This window comes from Oryctolagus cuniculus, chromosome 1, assembly GCF_051225735.1.
Source record: "Oryctolagus cuniculus isolate XC-2025 breed Fujian yellow rabbit chromosome 1, ASM5122573v1, whole genome shotgun sequence".
Taxonomy (NCBI): domain Eukaryota; kingdom Metazoa; phylum Chordata; class Mammalia; order Lagomorpha; family Leporidae; genus Oryctolagus; species Oryctolagus cuniculus.
The window spans coordinates 33,542,391-33,560,174 of record NC_142867.1 but is presented as its reverse complement, the minus strand read 5'-3'; the positions used below and the strand labels follow the sequence as shown (position 1 = coordinate 33,560,174).

Here is a 17,784-nt window from a genome sequence, read left to right as displayed (position 1 = left end):
GTGATGATATTTTTAAGAAGAGATGTCACGTCCTCCGAAGTGGGGATGCCAAGTCTGCAGCCCCACTCTGCTGAACCTCACACAGGTCAGCCTTCCAGGTCAGCTTAGCTCTGTCGCCAACCTGGGCCATAGGTGGGCCCTGGATGATCTTCAGACCCACTTGTCTCCTTGGGGGAATTCAGACCAACCTTGAACTACCAGTGAGAGCTGAGGGAGGGGGAATGATGGAAAGAATCACTTGGTGGAAGGGGTGGACGGTCTTCCCTAAAAAGACTTTCTCTCCTTCCAGTCCAGGGGTGAAATCTGCTCCGTGGTCATTTTGCTTCCAAATGAGACAGAATGAGTACTCTCATCCGCACTGGCAGCACAGTAGAGCCACATTCTGAGTCACCACAGGGAACTCTTACAAAAAAAAACACAAAATGGTGCATCTGCTTTGGAGATGTCTGGCCATTTCTGAAAGGCTAGACATAAAGTTGCCATCTGACCCTGAAATCCCACTCTTAGGCTTATGCCCAAGAGAAATGAAAACAGATGTCCACAAACAAACAAACAAAAAAAAACCCACAACCTTGAGTACATTCTTCATTAGCAGCATTATTTATGAGTCAAAAGTGAAATCCACCCAAATGTCCATCAACTGGTGAACTGCCAAAGAAAATCCAGTGAATTCCTACAGTGGGATACTATTTGGCAATACAAAAGGAACGGAACAGAATGGAGTACTGATTGTGCTCCAACACAGATGAACCTTGAGGACAGCATACTAAGCCAAAGAAGCCAATCACAAAAGGCCACTTATTGTGTGGTTTCATTTATACGAAATTTCCAGAATACGCAAATCTACAGGGACAGAAAGAAGATTACTGGTTGGTTGCATAAGGCAAGGGAGTTGGAGGGACATGGAGATCAATCACTAAAAATATCCTTAAGTTGTGACGGTCTAACAACTCTGAATATACAATCATTCTACTGTACGCTCCACATGGGTTGACTAGCACATGAAATGTACAAAGTTGCTTCAAAAAAATCACCCCTTTCCATGGGGCCCAAGTATTACCTCCAGGTGAGATGAAGCAGCCACTAGGGCTGAGACCCTCTGTTCTCTGCCTCACTCTAGCAGTTCCAGGTCCCCAGAGCAGGAGAGGGGGAACATGGCAGGTCAGGCCTCTCTCAGTCTGATGCTGGGAAAGCCTGGGGCTGACTCAGCTCTCACTCACAGGGCAAAGAGTTCCTGGAAGGGAAGAGCATCTGCCAGGACACGGAGATGTCTATGCACCGTGGGCCCCAACAGCTGTGGGGGTTCACATTTACTTCTGGCTGCAAGCAGTTCAGGAAGACTTGCCTGTCTGCTTTCCCTGGTTTGGAGAGATGGGTGGCAGCTCTGCTCCCTCTAACCTACCACACCTTGTCTCTGTATCTTTTAACTGCTTTTGACATATCTAGGGGCAAAGGTCCTGAAGAGTTAACCCAGGATCACATATGGGGGAGAAACGCTAAGCTCAGAGAGGATCTGCCTTCTTGATCTTTAGAAGGGGCTTGCGGGGAGAAAAAGGCCATGTCTGCCTTCCTTACAGTATTACACAGACAGGCGGGAAGTGAGAGTTGATGGCAACAGCCACGTAGCGGCAGAAAGAGGACAGGACCAGAGTGGGGCTGCCAGAACATTCTGCCCCAAAGGCTGCGAAGTTAAGCTGCCTTTGCTTGGCTTCGTCTTCTGCGTGCAGCCAGAAGGTGACTCACACTTCGAGGGCTGACGGATTTCTAAGGAAACATTAGTAAAAATCTGAATTATTTTAAAGTTCTGCTATCAGAAGGGAAGACTATAAAATCTGCCTTGACAGTTAATCTCGGGGCGTTGACTGGCTTTCCAGAGGATGGGAAACAACGCGAACAGGGAGGGCCTCAAGACACTTCATGCAGTCGTGACACTCAAAGGGAACATGGATCCTCATGGCCAGAAGCAAGCCAACGAGATTGCACCTGCCATAAGATACGCCACTAGCAAAAAAAAAAAAAAAAACAACCGACCTAAATCAAAGATCTCTGTGAGTGAGATCCCAGCGGAAAGAACGGACCATCAAAGAAGGAGGTACCTCTCTCTGAAGGAAGGAGAGAACTTCCACTTTGACTATGGCCTTTGTCTAAATAAGCTCAGAGTTTGTGAACTCAAGAGGCTTCCACAGCCTTGGCAGCGGCAGCTCATGACAAGAGTCTCAAGTGATGACTGACGTCATAAATAAGAGTGCCAATTGTTAAATCAACAACAGGAACCACTATGCACCCACTCCCCATGTAGGATCTCTGTCCTTAATGGGTTGTACTGTGCGAATTAACGGTAAAACTAGTATTCAAACAGTACTGTATACATGGTTGAAATCTTTACTTAGTATATACTAAGTTGATTTTCTGTATATAAAGATAATTGAAAATGAATCTTAATGAAGAATGGGATAGGAGAGGGAGTGGGAGATGGGATGGTTTGTGGATGGGAGGGAGGTTATCGGGGGAAAAACCACTATAATCCCAAAGTTGTACTTTCAAAATTTATATTTATTAAATAAAAGTTTAAAAAAAAAGCTAAGCCACTAGATTCTTCTACCAGGTCCCTGAAGAAAGAAAACAGCCAACTCTTGTCTCCGTAAGCGAAGCACATCAAAGCAGTTCCACACTGTGCAAACCCTGCAGTGCAACACTCTTCCCAGTGTGGTCTGCCCAGAACACTACCTATAACTCTGGGGCTTTTAACATGGTAACGACTCTCTCCTAGGCAAAAAAAAAAAAAAAAAAAAAAAAAAAAAAAAGCAAGTCAGTGGGCTTGGAACCATGTACTGACAGAGGGAGAAGTAGTGTCGGAAGGTCATGTATCCCAAGCACCATTCAAAGCAGGATTCTATAGTTCATGCCCTGTGGTTGGACAACCAGTGACTCATGCCATGTGAGGAGAGTTTTAATTGTTAGGAAAGGCCGTTCCAGCCTGAGTTGAGATATGCCTCCTTGCACACTACTGTAAAGTGAGCATTGTAACTTTACAGCCATCTTGGAGTAACTATTCTGTCCGATGGTGAACTTGGCCTTGAGTCCACTATCCAGAGTCCTTGCTTCTGTCCCCTATACACAGTGACTGAAATAAGGCCTCTGACAGGATGGGAGAAGCAATCAGTAGCCTGAGCCTCCCCTTCATATCTTCAATTTCCTATACCAGATGTATCAGCTCCCTTCCCAACCTGGAACCACAGCCAGCAATCTGCAAATTCTGCCAACAAGGGCAGTGAGAGGGAAGCTATAAACCGGAATATTCTACCCTGATTCTTCAGTGTCTTCCCACAGGGCAACCAAGTAGAAGTGGGGATGTACCAGAAACTGGGTACTGGAAACATGCAAACCCTCCAAGGTTTGAGAGGATGCTATTCTTATGGATCCAAAATGGCCAGCACTGTAGAGAAAAATCTGCAAGTTGTTTTTTTTGTTTGTTTGTTTGTTTGTTTGTTTGACAGGCAGAGTGGACAGTGAGAGAGAGAGACAGAGAGAAAGGTCTTCCTTTGCCGTTGGTTCACCCTCCAATGGCTGCTGCGGCCGGTGCACCGCGCTGATCTGATGGCAGGAGCCAGGAGCCAGGTACTTTTCCTGGTCTCCCATGGGGTGCAGGGCCCAAGCACCTGGGCCATCCTCCACTGCACTCCCTGGCCACAGCAGAGAGCTGGCCTGGAAGAGGGGCAACCGGGACAGAATCCGGCGCCCCAACCGGGACTAGAATCCAGTGTGCCGGCGCCACAAGGCGGAGGATTAGCCTAGTGAGCCGTGGCGCCGGCCCAAAATCTGCAAGTTTTTAATCTATAGGAGTCAATGGTTTGCCTCTGAATTTGGTAGGCCCACTTCAGAATAGGTTTGTGTTGAAGTTCGAGACAGAAAGCTGTATTTGCTGCATCATCAGTTCAACTCTACTGGTTTTCTTTGAATGCTGTAACAGATTGCCATAAATTTGGTGACTCCTAAAACATCACAGATTTACTCGGATGATTCTGGAGATAAGAAGCCTCACCAGGCTCCAGGCAAGGTGTCAGCATACTGCTTTCTTCTGGAGGCTCCAACGGGAGAATTTCTTTCCTTGCCATTTTCAGTTTCTAGACCGCATCTGCATCCCCTGGTCCCTTCTTCACATCACTCCATCTTGCTTCTTTTGTCACCTCTCCTACTGTTCTGTCATCAAATGTTTCTCTGCCTTCCTATAAGAATATTTGTTATACTTAGGGTCCACCCACATAATTCAGGATAATCTCTCAATTAGCTTTTTAATTTTTATTTGAGAGAGAGTGAGAGTGAGAATGAGAGAGAGAGAGAGAATATCTTCCATCTGCTGATTCATTCCCCAAATAGCCACGGTGGCTGGGTTAGGGATGACACTGAAGCCAGGAGTCAGGAACTCAATCCAGGTCTCACACGGGTAGCAGGGACTCAATTATTTGAGTTATCACCTGCTGCCTCCAAGGGTCTATGTCATCAAGAAGATGGAGTCAGTTACCAGGTGCAGGTATTAACCCCAGATATTCCAGAAATGACCTGGGCATCTCAACAACCAAGCCAAATGCTGGCCCCCTTACTTCATTTTTAAAAAATGCACTGAAGGTGGAAATTCCAGGTTGCAGCAATTAGCACCTGGTATCTCTGGGGCCGTGATTCAGCCTTCCATACCAAGCAACCAGACTGATTCGATTGCTGCAGGTGCATTTGAAAGAGCGCAGTTAATCTGGATCCTTTCCCTCTGTCTGAAAGCACAGCCTGCCTCTCAAGACCTGTGTTTCGGGCTCACTGCTACTATTATTTTCCCTGAGGCCAGGAATAAGACATCTAATCTCTCTCTCTCTCTTTTTAAGACTTATTTATTTACTTGAGAGGCAGAGCTACAGACACAGAGAGGGAGAGACAGAGGTTTTCTATCTGTTGGTTCAGTCCTCAAATGGCCTCAGTGGCTGGAGCTGGGCTGTGGCTGGAGCTGGGCTGATCTGAAACCAGGAACCAGGAGCTTCTTCCAGGTCTCCCATGTGGGTGCAGGAGCCCAAGCACTTGGTCCATCTTTTACTGCTTTCCCAGGCACATTAGCAGAGAGCTGGATAGGAAGAGGAGCTGCCAGGACAGGAACCAGCGACCGTATGGGATGCCTGCACTGCAGGTTGAGGCTTAGCCCACTACACCACAGCACCAGCCCCCAAGACACCTAATCTCTTCAGCCAAGATGCATCATCTACACAATGAGGCAATAACCTATTTCCCAGCTTTGTTTGAAAATCAAAGAGAAAACCACGTGGGGAGCAAAAGTTAAGTATTGCTCAGCAACCTTATCCCAACAAACTCAAGAGGCCTATGACTGCATGTGATTGGTGGCCAAGAGCCACAGACTCTATTTAATACTGTATGCTTCTTACTGTATGCTGATTACTGAGGTCAAGAAAATGGGCATCTTTTACCTTTAACACAACCACAGGACTCATTGAGGTGTATCATTTTAGGCAAATGACTTGACTCCCCTGGCCCCAACTTCATGTAAAATTCACTAACAACACCTCCGCCATCTGACTGTTAGATCCAGTGAGGTCTGCCTGATACCCAACAGACACTCAGGAACTGCTACCTGTTGTTTACCAAGTAGTATCGCCAGCTGGCAGCAAAGAATACTGAAGTTAAGGAGAGACTGACTTATTTGCCCAACGAGAGACAGAGATGGTCAGAGGCACAGCTGAGGTCTGGGTCCCCCATCAGCACAGCTCTTCTTCCTTCAAAGCCAGCTGGGCAATTCGGATGGTGCAGCCCCATCCGCATGAGTTCGAAGCTATCATCGCGACAGCTGGATAATTTCCAGCTCCTTTCTCCAGGGTATAAATGAAATTAGGCAGGCTTGGAAAAATGCAGTGGGGGTAGAGGGGAAGGCTAGGGCAGCGGGGGCAGTCGGGAGGGGCACATTCAAAATATTCCCTCTTCAGCACATCCCAGCTTCTGCTAGGAGGTGCAATATTTATTTTGGAATAAAGAAAGCACCAGGCTAACAAGGGGAATGCACTGCTTACGTGTGGCGGATCAGTGCAAATTCTGCAGGTTTTACGACAACAAACTTCCTTCTACCTAACTGGGAAGACGCAGTAAGCAGAAGCAGCTCTCAGTGACTTCACTTCTGGCAGCAGCCTGGACGGTGCATTTTCCTAAGCTGCTTTAAAATGCATAAAAACGTATCCTGAGAAAGTTTGCTTCTCCTAGAAGGCCTTCAAATGCATAAACACATCTCCTTAGGAAGTTTGCAAAAAAGAGAAAAATGTCCCTCATATAACACAAATTATGAGTCCTCTTCATGCTAAAAATGCATACACCCAGGTTCAACACAGAAAAAAAATGTAGCGTTTGAAGAGTGGCTTCTTTAAAAATGATTAATTTTGATATTCCACAGGCACAAGAAGATTAATAAAAAGGAATTGAGGTTTTACAGATGAGGAAAACCAGAGCTTTCCTGAAATCCCTTATCAACAGAAGAAGTTAAAGAGAGAGAAAGAGAGAGGGAGAAGAAAGAGACTTGTAAAGGCGATTAGCATTGAATTTGAATACTCGGACAGAGACCACTTGGCCTGCGATTTCTCTCTCCCACCTCTAGTTATTGACCTGCTGGGCATCCCCATCTTCACCTCTGGATGGTCGTCAATACAGCAGAGAGAAGCACCTGGGGAAAGCTCTGTGTGCCCAGAACCTAGAATTCACCTGTCAACCCTTCTCTCGCCATCCTTGACACTCAGCACTCATAACTGCCTACTCCTTTTGGTGCTGACAATAAACTTTGCTTTGAGCCTGAGACCCATCACTCTCTTGTTTAATGTGCCACTTTTTGGAGGATAAGAAGGAAGATCTGTGTTTTAAAAAAAAAAAAAAAAAAACCAACAACAACAACAAAAATACTGCTTCCTTGAAATGTGAACACAAGAGGCAAAGCTGAACATTTTGCACCTTTCACCAATTACTCATATACTTGCCTTAAAAAAATTTGTTAGAAAGCATTTTTTTAAACCTCAACTTAAGGTTCTATATCTAACAACTTATTTACAGAAAGCACAGGGGATAGGGGCCCAAAGTTAAGACTATACAGTGAAGGACGTCATTTGTCAATTCCAGATCATGGGACATTCTACTGGGTAACTGAACTGCTATCCCCAACCAATCAACAGCATGAGAACAAAGGGACAGCAGGATCAACTACAGTACAAAAAAGACTTAAGAGAGGGGCCGGCGCCGCGGCTCACTAGGCTAATCCTCCGCCTTGCGGTGCTGGCACACCGGGTTCTAGTCCCGGTTGGGGCGCTGGATTCTGTCCCGGTTGCCCCCCTTCCAGGCCAGCTTTCTGCTGTGGCCAGGGAGTGCAGTGGAGGATGGCCCAAGTGCTTGGGCTCTGCACCCCATGGGAGACCAGGAGAAGTACCTGGCTCCTGCCATTGGATCAGCGCGGTGCACCGACCGCAGTGCGCTGGCCACGGCAGCCATTGGAGGGTGAACCAACGGCAAAGGAAGACCTTTCTGTCTGTCTCTCTCACTGTCCACTCTGCCTGTCAAAAAAAAACTGCCTGTCAAAAAAAAAAAAAAAAGAGACTTAAGAGAGGACAACCAACAGATCAGCCGATCTCCGCCCAAATCCTCACAACTCAGTAGGATGAGCCAGAGATAACTGGATTTGAACTGACCCTGATCATCCCTAGAGGCCTTAGGGCCAAAAGATCCAGAAACATCCCCTAGGAAGTCTCAATGGTCCCATCAGGAAGCTCAGGGTTAAAGCTTTAGTGCATCAAAGCCCAAGTTCCCAGCAGCCAGAGTAATTCCAAAACTCATTTTCATATCCACTTGCAGCATCTTACTTGGAGAATTTATAGACACTACACTATCCATATGAAGAGCTGGAGGCCACCTGGCACAGAAACTTCTAGAACAACATTACATCCTCTTTCCTCCTTACCTGAGCATGATGACTAAGGATAGTATCTGAATAAAATCCTCTTATCTTCACAAATATCATTAGCAATGTCATCTAGCCACTCCCTTTCCTTTGCATAATATAATACAGCAGTTCTATAACAAATTTTGCTACAAACAAAAGGAGCATTCTTCTTTGGGCATATATAGGTAGAAGGAGTGGATAAAGCTTCTTTTACTAACCAAGTACAGAAGGTAAAAATCTAAAAATAAAGCAGCCAAATTAAATCTTACCAAGTTTGAACACACACTCGTAATGTCCTTAGTCATAAAGTTTCCTCAGAAACAGTCTACAGAAAAGAATCAACTATTTTTCTTAACTTGAACAATTTACTTTCCTCCTGTTCCCAGATGTTTCATCTCAGGTTAGACCTTCAGGAAAATACTTTTATTAAAACAAGAAGGTTTTTTTTTAAATTTAAAAAAAAAAAAAAACAAGTTTTTTCATGAAAAAATTATACTGTGGTGGTACTTCTATTATACTTTTTAATACTTTCCCCATGAGTCTTAGAAAACAGATTCCCTCTGCCCACTCCACCTCCTGCTACTTCATTCACTTTCTTTGCACGTCTCACACAAGCCTACAAGAGTCAGCTCTACACCGAATCTGGAGAGGAACAGGACTCCCTCCACTTCCACTAACTTCAAATTCTCTATGGAGTATCCCACCCCACACCCATCCCACTGTCTTCTGGGAACAGAACCCTCTTTCCCTTTCAGGGAACACCCTCCCCACTGCCCACTCCATTCTCATGCTCCAGGGATGAGTACATACCAAAGACTAACCAATCAAACCACTAGAGCCTCCAGCCATGTGACCCAACCCAGGCCAATCAAAGCCTTCCCTGAGTCTTTTCCTGAAGAACCAACAAAGAAGCATTCTTGTGAGGCTACAGATGCCAAAATCTTGAGCTATTTTTGCCACAATGGAGAAAGCCTGCCTGAGAAGGCAGCCAGCAAAGAGGAAAGCAGCCAAGAGATGATGGAATTATACTCTGATGACTCTTGAATCCCTGAGTCCAGATATGAGGTTTTAAAATACAATGCAATAACCTGCTGAACTCCCTCTTCGGCCTATACACCAGTTACAACTGGGGTTCTGTCACCCGATTAAGAGAAAATGTCCTGATTTATTCAACATCACATTTTCTAAAGATAATTGGATCTATTTTTCAACATACATCGATCTGTAAATTAGTACTGGTCCTTTAAAGCATTACTGGTTGAAGGAAGCCCATGTATTCCAACTGTGCGATTATTACCAAAATGCTGCATTCCTCTTTTGAAGTTTCTTTATAGTCAGGACTCCTATGTCTTCTTTTCCCATGTGCCCAGTCTCCTGCCACTATTTAACAGGGAAGACAGACAACGATGCTGGCATAAATCAGCACTTACGAAGCATCAGTCTTTCCTTGCCACTTGAAATGGTCACAGAACTCCCCTAATTGACATTTTCCCTCCTTTGACACTCAGTAGAGCTCAGAGGTACTCTTAAATCCAATTTCCTACAACAATGTGGAGGAAACAGTGCACCAAAAAACCCCCACCTACTTCGTGTACTACCCACCCCTACTGTCTACTGTGGGGAAGACAATTTCAGGCATAGTGTGCCTTCCAGTTTCAGCACACACAGACATCAGAACCCACACGCTCTGTAACAGCAGACCAGAGAAGAAGTATCTGATCTCCCCTACATGTGTTTGGAATGGGGATGCTGGTTCATCAGAACCCCAACTTCATCTAACTCATTTGGCTATATATTCTCAAATACTTCATCTCTGTAGCCAGAGATTGCTGCCAGCTCCACGCCAAGATCAGGTGTCCCAAATGCACGTGCCAGACAAACCCTGCATCTCACACAGCAAAGTTGGAACCATGACTTTTCAGGCTGGGTTCTCAAGGGCACCCACCCAGCATGCTCACATATTCTTAGATCTGAGCCAGGTTGCTCAATATGCTCGACTACATAAAAAAATGTTCCTACCTAAAACCTCGGGATCAAGCACGGGGTTCTAGACTAAGATCTCACCTACTTCTCCACTTGACATGGAGGCTGCAGATATGAGGCATGTGTGCAAATCCACCACATCCCCAGGGCCCCCTCCAAAGGGACCTTTAATAACACAAGTAATCCAAGGTGAAGAAACAAAGGGAACAGCCTATCCCGATGTCAAAGGAGTGACACTCAAGGGCAAAGGGATTCTGAGACCAGGAGCAAGCTCAAGTCTTGAATACAGGGCATTCCAAAGACAGGGCACAACACTTGCAAAAATGTTGGGAAATGTCACATTTTTGAAGAAAGGATTTAAAATGTTTCAAAAGCCAATTTCCTCCAAAATTAATGTTCAAACATAATGCAATCCATTTAAAATTTCCATGCAGACTTTTTAAAATGTAAACATTTTAGAATGATTTTAGATTTACAGAAAATGTTCTAATAGAGTTCCCATGAATACCACATAGGTTTTCCTTATTAATAACATCTCACAATAGTAAAAAACATTTGCCACAATTAATGAACCAATAGTGATAAGGAATGTCTTTAAAATTAACAAAGTTAAAATATCTTGAAGGATAAATAAGGGATCATTCCAGTATTTTGAAAAACAAGTACAATGCTAGGGGAAGAAAGTTTCCTATCAAATATTTAAGAGACCATAACATTACAGCAGAGATATCAGTCTGATACTTGGCAGAAAGACCCTGGCTGAACAAAAGAAGAGAATAAAGGGCCTACAAATGGATCCAAGGAATTCAGTGTATGATAACAGTAATATTTGAAAGCAAGAAAGGACGGGTTCTTCAAAATATTTAGGATACTGGCTAGTCATTTAGAAATAAATTAACATGAGATCCACTTGCCAATAAACTCAGGATAAATTAAATGTTTAAATGTAAAGAGTATTTTTTTTTTGACAGGCAGAGTGGACAGTGAGAGAGAGAGACAGAGAAAGGTCTTCCTTTGCAGTTGGTTCACCCTCCAATGGCCGCTGCGGCCGGCACACCGCGCTGATCTGAAGCCAGGAGCCAGGTACTTATCCTGGTCTCCCATGCGGGTGCAGGGCCCCAAGCACCTGGGCCATCCTCCACTGCACTCCCTGGCCACAGCAGAGAGCTGGCCTGGAAGAGGGGCAACCGGGACAGAATCCGGCGCCCCAACCGGGACTAGAACCTGGTGTGCCGGTGCCGCAAGGCGGAGGATTAGCCTAGTGAGCCGTGGCGCCGGACAAGAGTATTTTTAATACCTTTAGAAAAAGGCCGGTGCCGCGGCTCACTAGGCTAATCCTCCGCCTAGCGGCGCCGGCACACCAGGTTCTAGTCCTGGCCTGGGTGCCGGATTCTGTCCCGGTTGCCCCTCTTCCAGGCCAGCTCTCTGCTGTGGCCAGGGAGTGCAGTGGAGGATGGCCCAGGTGCTTGGGCCCTGCACCCCATGGGAGACCAGGAAAAGCACCTGGCTCCTGGCTCCTGCCATCGGATCAGCGCGGTGCACCGGCCGCAGCGCGCCGGCAGCGGCGGCCATTGGAGGGTGAACCAATGGCAAAGGAAGACCTTTCTCTCTGTCTGTCTCTCTCACTGTCCACTCTGCCTGTCAAAAAAAAAAAAAAAAAAAAAAGGAAAAAAGAAAAAAATAAGTAAAATTTTTAAAAATGGGAATGGGAAAATTATTTATAAGCATGATGAAGTCAAACCCTTTAAAATATAGTTATAAAACTTCTAATTTTTACTATAACAAAAACGTGATAGAAAAAAATATTAACATGGTTAAGACACAAAAATTGTTTTGTACTACATATAACAAGCGAAAGAACTCTTATAAACAAAATAAGCTTAGGAGCTGAATTGTGGCACAGTGGGTTAAGTCACTGCCTGCAACATCAGCATTCCCATATGATTGCCTGTTGCGTCCCAGCTATTCCACTTCTGAACTAGCTCCCTGCTAACAGCCTAGGAAAACCAGCAGAAGATGGCCCAAGTACCTGGGCCCCTGCCACCCACCTGGGAAACCCAGATGGAGATCCAGGGTCCTGGTTTCTGCTTAGCCCAGCCCTGTCCATTGCAGCCGTTTCGGACATGAACTAGGGGGTAGAAAATTGATCTCTATCTCTCTCCCTCTCCCCCCCCCCTTTGTAACTCTTTGAAACAAATAAAGAAATCTTTAAAAATAAAAAAACAAAGAATGCTTATAAATCGGTATTGCTACTAGGTGAACTATCCCAGCTTACAGCTTAAGCCAGCCCTGACCAGCCTATGCAATCTTTTTTCTCTCCTTTCCCTAGAGGAACTAATATTCCAGCAATTCAACTCCTTGCCATCATCAAGTTTTCCCTCTTCTTGATCATTACCATCAGTAAACAAACATGCAAATACTTCTATCTAAATAGAAGTAAATGGTTAAATCAAACCAAAACAAATCTTCTTTCTTAGCCAGCTGGAACCCTGTTATTTTGCTCCCTTTTACAACAAAACTCAAGGAAAGAGTCTCCTCCCTTAATCTTTTCAAAAACTCATTTGCTTAATTTTCTATGGGAGAAGGAGATAGGGGAGAGGGGACAGGAGACAGGGGAAGAGGGAGAGGGGGTGGAAAGGAGAGGAGGAAGGAGGGAGAAGGGGAGAGGGAGAGGGAAGGGAGAGGAAGGGGGGATAAGGAGAAGGAGGAGAGGGAGAGGGAAAGAGAAGGGACAGGGACAGGGAGAGGGAGGAGTCCAAATGGCCATGGCTGCCCAGAGCCAAAGGCTAACCAGGAACCAGGAACTCAATCCACGTCTCCCCATGGGTGGCAGGAACCCAGTTACCTGAGCCAGCACTGCTGTCTCCAGGGACTGAGTTGGCAGGAGCTAGAGACAGGAATCAGATCCTGACCCCAGGCTATGGGTATCTTAACTACCAGTCTAAATGCTCACCCTCTCCCGCTATCTTTTAAAGCCATCTCATTCAGGTTTTTGCCCCTTCCCTCTAATCTATCCAGAGGTAACTGCTGTTAATACATTAGATAAATATTTCCAGAATTTTTCCCTGCAGATGTAAATACATTCCAAAATGGACGTTTTTAATCTTTGGGTGGTGAGATAACAGATGATTTTTCTTTTCTTGTTTATAATGTTTTGGTACTGTCGATATTTTTAAAATTGGTAAGTCTGTGTTACTTTTATAGGCAAGACCAAAAAAAAAAAGCTGTTTTTATTTCAGAGAAAGTCATAATCTTAGCTTTATAAATACTCCATTGGCCTTTTAAAAAAAAAAGAGAGAGAGAGAGAGGGAGAAATAAAGTTAGAATAAATTAACAATCATTTTTATTAGAAAAACAATTTACTGAAGTATGCAGTAGCCCCTCATTTCAGTGAACCATTTATCTGGATGACTTTTTCTTGGTGTAGCTTCTAAATCAATGTTTTTTCTAGCTAGAGATTATGATCTGTTCTTGGGCAGTTGACAGGGAGAAGAATAAATGGTGAGGAGAGGGTCTCAGAAGGGCACAGAACAGGACTGCAGATGTTAAGAGGCCAAAACACTCCTTTGGGCCATGAGGACATCTTCCACTCACCTCATACTCTCTGCGCGCACACACACACACACACACACACCTTTCATTAACCCTTCACCTCCCTACACCAAGACTACCACGCACCCATTGCCAACTTGGTCCCCTTCACCACCACCTATCCCCTTCCTTTCTTGAACTCGGCTCGTTCTTCTCCTGATTTAAACAAAACTGTCACTCTCCTTCGCCTTTATGAAATGGATGTAATATCAGACTTTAAGGTGACAATCTACAGATTGTAAAATATTTATGTATTGTTTAAGAGGCTGAGATTATTCTCAAAAAAATCAACACTCTTTGAGAGTGTTTGAAAGAGTTTGAGTCTTTGAAAGAGAACTTTGCAATGGTCTATCAATGCATTTGTCGAGTTTGATCTATGTTAAAGCCAATTATTTTTATAAGAAAATAACACAAATGTCTATGTGTGTACACAGAAAAGATCTCAAAGTGTGCATGATACGAATAGTAGTCTTGGGACACTGGGAAGAGTTTCAATTTCTTTCCCTGTATAGTTGTATTCTCTAGATGTTCTACAATTTGCACACGTTACTTATATAATTAAAAAGTAAGGGTAGGCATTTGATGTAGCAGTTAAGATGCTGGCCTCTTGAGACATCCCCTATCAGAGTGCTTGGGTTCAAGTCCCAGCTCCGTTTCCAATTCCAGCTTTCCGCTAATGCATGCTCCGAGAGGCAGCAGACAATGGTTCAAGTAGTTGGGTCTCTGCACTCATGTGGGAGCCCCAGATTGGGTTCAGGGTTTCTAGCTTTAGTGTGGACCTGTTATGGCTATTGCAGGCATTTGGAGGGTGACCCGAAGATAGAAGGTATCTGTCTCTCTCTGCCTTTCGAATAAAATGAAAAATCAATAAATTAAATACATTAATTGAACACATGCCCAATCAGAAAATGGTGTGAAAGGCCAGCAGACATGGAGAGAAACAGAGCAGCAAGAAAGAGACGTGAGGGCAAAGCACCTTCCAAATGACTTCACTCTAAGTGAAAGACACAGCCCCAAGTCAGGAGTCCCCACCTCCAACAAACCCAGGAGTTCTACTCTTTGTTCTAGCGGATAGAGCCAAACCCCAGCCAAGTCCAGAGGAAGCCATAATAAAGAAAGAACTGTTTAAACAGTTCATGTGTTTAAACAGCACAAATGCAACTATTTCAAAGGAGGAAATTAACAGCTTTTTGCTGGGGGTGGACATGGAGGAGTGGCTCAGGAATGCTGATATCACAGAACTGCGGATATTCACACAACTGGGGCTCTGCACCTTCGCCTGGCTGCTCAGGCTCCAGGAGCCACTTAAAAGCAGGCTATCTATTTTCCAGAAGTAAATCTCTTGGATGGATACCTTATGTTCACCGCGGCGAGGGAAGGTGCTGGGCTGTGGATGGGAGCTCCCGGCCAGAGAAGACAGCTATCTCTTTTGGCACAGGTTCTCTGGGATGAGACCATGTCTAGCGAGGATCTTCTCCAGATTCGACAGCCTTGGCCCTACCCAAGCGCGCGGTATCACTCATCCTGAGTCTTTTCGTGTTTCCTTTCAAGCATCCACAGGTCAAACACTCTGTGTTCCCAACGGTCCGTGAACTTCTTGGACCCGCAAAGGGACATTCATTTTGCTCAGCACTCCTTTAAGGTTTCTATTGTGTTCCATTTCCCACTCCCCCTACCCAGGTCCCCAGAGAATAACTTCTTCCTTGTTTTAATAACTTGGACTGCGGTCAAGGTTGATGTGTTTCTCCATGTTGCAGGATATTTTCTTCAGAAGAGACAAAACAGACGCCAACAGGGTAGCTAAGCCTTGTTTTAGCAGCTTTAGGAAATCAGCAGTCAGTAAGCACACACACAGAAAATGTTGCCAAACAAACAAAAAGCAGACAACGCAGAGCCTCATAAAGAGAAGTATGGGGGACTATTGCTTCAAAAGATTCTCCAGCAATTTTTTTTCCTCCAGGGACCCACTTTATAAAACTAACTTCATTGGTTTGTGGGTGAGGGCAAGAGAAGTGCTTTCATCAAGCTCCTTCTCTTCGATTCAACATGCAAGACAACAAACACACTCTCATTTGAGGCCATGCGGGTAGCTCTGATCCCAATGGGCATGCAGAGATTAGAAAGCGAGTTCAGAGAAGAGGCAGAGGCAGGAGTCAGCATCTCCTACTCCAACTCCACCACCATATCACGTTTTTCACACCAGCTTGTGTTCTACTTAAATCTTATTCTCACATGTCCTAACACTGCTCTTGGGCATCCAACAAAAGATGTCTGCAGGGACTTGCTCTGGACACAAGGCAACATGCCTATTCTTTGTGAAGTAAGTTTTAAACAATAATAATAATGATGATCTTTGCAAGGAAAGAAAACACAATCGAATATTTAGTGGGGATAAGTCTGAGCTACACGATCTTTTAACAAGAAATTGATCATGCCTCATTTATTTATGAATGACATAAAAATCACAGCTTTTTTTCTCAAAGATGCATGACTCAAATCATCAATTTTCCTGTTCCACATCTACCTTGATTTTTCTTAGTATCAAGGCACTAGTTATAGACGGAAGTACAAAGTTATTTGATCTTTCTTCATGTAGTATCTTTTGATTTCCCAAATTTATTTTCTATGTTAACCATGCTCTTGTACCATAGGAAAGTAAATATGGTATCACAGAGAATCACAACCACAACCCGGACTGTCTCCTCAGAGGAAAAGCCAAACTTCATACTGTAATTACAGATTCCACTGAATCTTTCTCTTGCTAATTTGTGAGCTTAGCAGAAAGAGCTAAGGAGTCATCATTTTGAGAACTAGAGAGAGACAAACTGTGGGTCATGACACATCAGTGGGCTGCAGAATCAATCTAGTACCCAACAATCACCATTTTAAAAAATGATATGAATACAATAGAAAATATCAATACACACAGCATAAGAACACTGTTTAGTGAAAATCTGTGTTTTGTGTGTGTGCATATGTGCTTATGCTGGATTTCAGTGTAATGGGCAATTCTAACTGGCCACAATCTAAAACATTTAGGAAACTTTAATCTAGGACCCAGGTCCTGGAGTCAAAGTGGATGCCAACTGCCTCTGATACTCATTATGTGACCTTGGCTGGTTGGGTCAATCTCATGGGAAAGATGAATCTGATCACACTATCCCGAGGCTGATACAGGAGCCACAGAGGTTGTAAGCAAAGCCCTTCAGACAGGACTCAAAATGGCAACTTGCATCCTGAGATAGATGTTCAGTTAACAAAACGCAAGCAGAAGTTAGACTTAAAATATGTTGAAAAGGGATAAACGCACAGTGTATGTGATGTCAGTAATTGTGACTCTTTGCTCTCTTCTGTGCAACCATCTCGTGAGGCCGAGAGCAACCATCTAGTGAGGCCATTTGGTCCTTTTTATGTCACCCCCTGGATAAAGTTAATACTCAAAAAACATACTTTATTTCAGAAACCCTATCCCAAGATGTAACAGATGAATGAAAACTCGAGTTTTTCTCATGCAAGATTGAATAAAAACAAATCATTCACACATTGTGCTTCATCCTTACAGTACAGTTTCTGATTGAGACTGATAGCATCACAAGATTAAAGACCCTGCAAAGCATCAACACAACCTTAACTATGGACAGACGCAAATTCAAAAACACACCAAGGTTCCACAGCTGAAATTTTTGTAATGAAACAATCCAAACAACCTTGTATTCCAGCATGAAATTTATTTTAAAACCGAAACATATTCCTCAGTTCATAATCCTGCTCTGCCTCTTCCTGGCATTGAGTATGGGAAGAGTCACTAAATTCCTAGTAGAGGAGAAAGAAGGAAAGGGAAGGATCTTCAAAGAGCGGGACCAAGAAGGCAAAAGAGAGAAGCCGAGAGTAGGTACATAGACAGAACACTAACACTGTCAGCAGCCCCTTGAATGGAAATACAGAGAAAAAGAAGTTAAGACCACAGAAGGGTTTTTACTTTAAGATGCAGAGAGGAAGTGGAGCTCTGGATAAAACAGCAGAAAAATTTGGAGGTGGGAGAGAGAGAGAAGATCTAACAATAATATCTGAAAGGTGAAAAACAACTCAGCTCATCGTTGAAGGATGATACAAAACATAGCACTGGGCTGATGAGAGGACAAGATAGACGAAGGCTAGATCTTGTGTTCAAGCAGGGGAAGTAAAATCAACAGAAAACAGCTCCAAGGGCTGGCACTGTGGCACACTGAGCTAGGCTGCTTCAGGCC

At 44.2% G+C, this 17,784-nt stretch overlaps 1 protein-coding gene across 7 annotated transcripts in view; it reads right to left on the bottom strand.

The window, feature by feature from the left end:
• Window positions 1-17,784, bottom strand: part of WT1 (WT1 transcription factor) — a 47,941-nt gene that overhangs the window by 12,036 nt on the left and 18,121 nt on the right. The gene's annotated exons all lie outside the window — the stretch shown is intronic.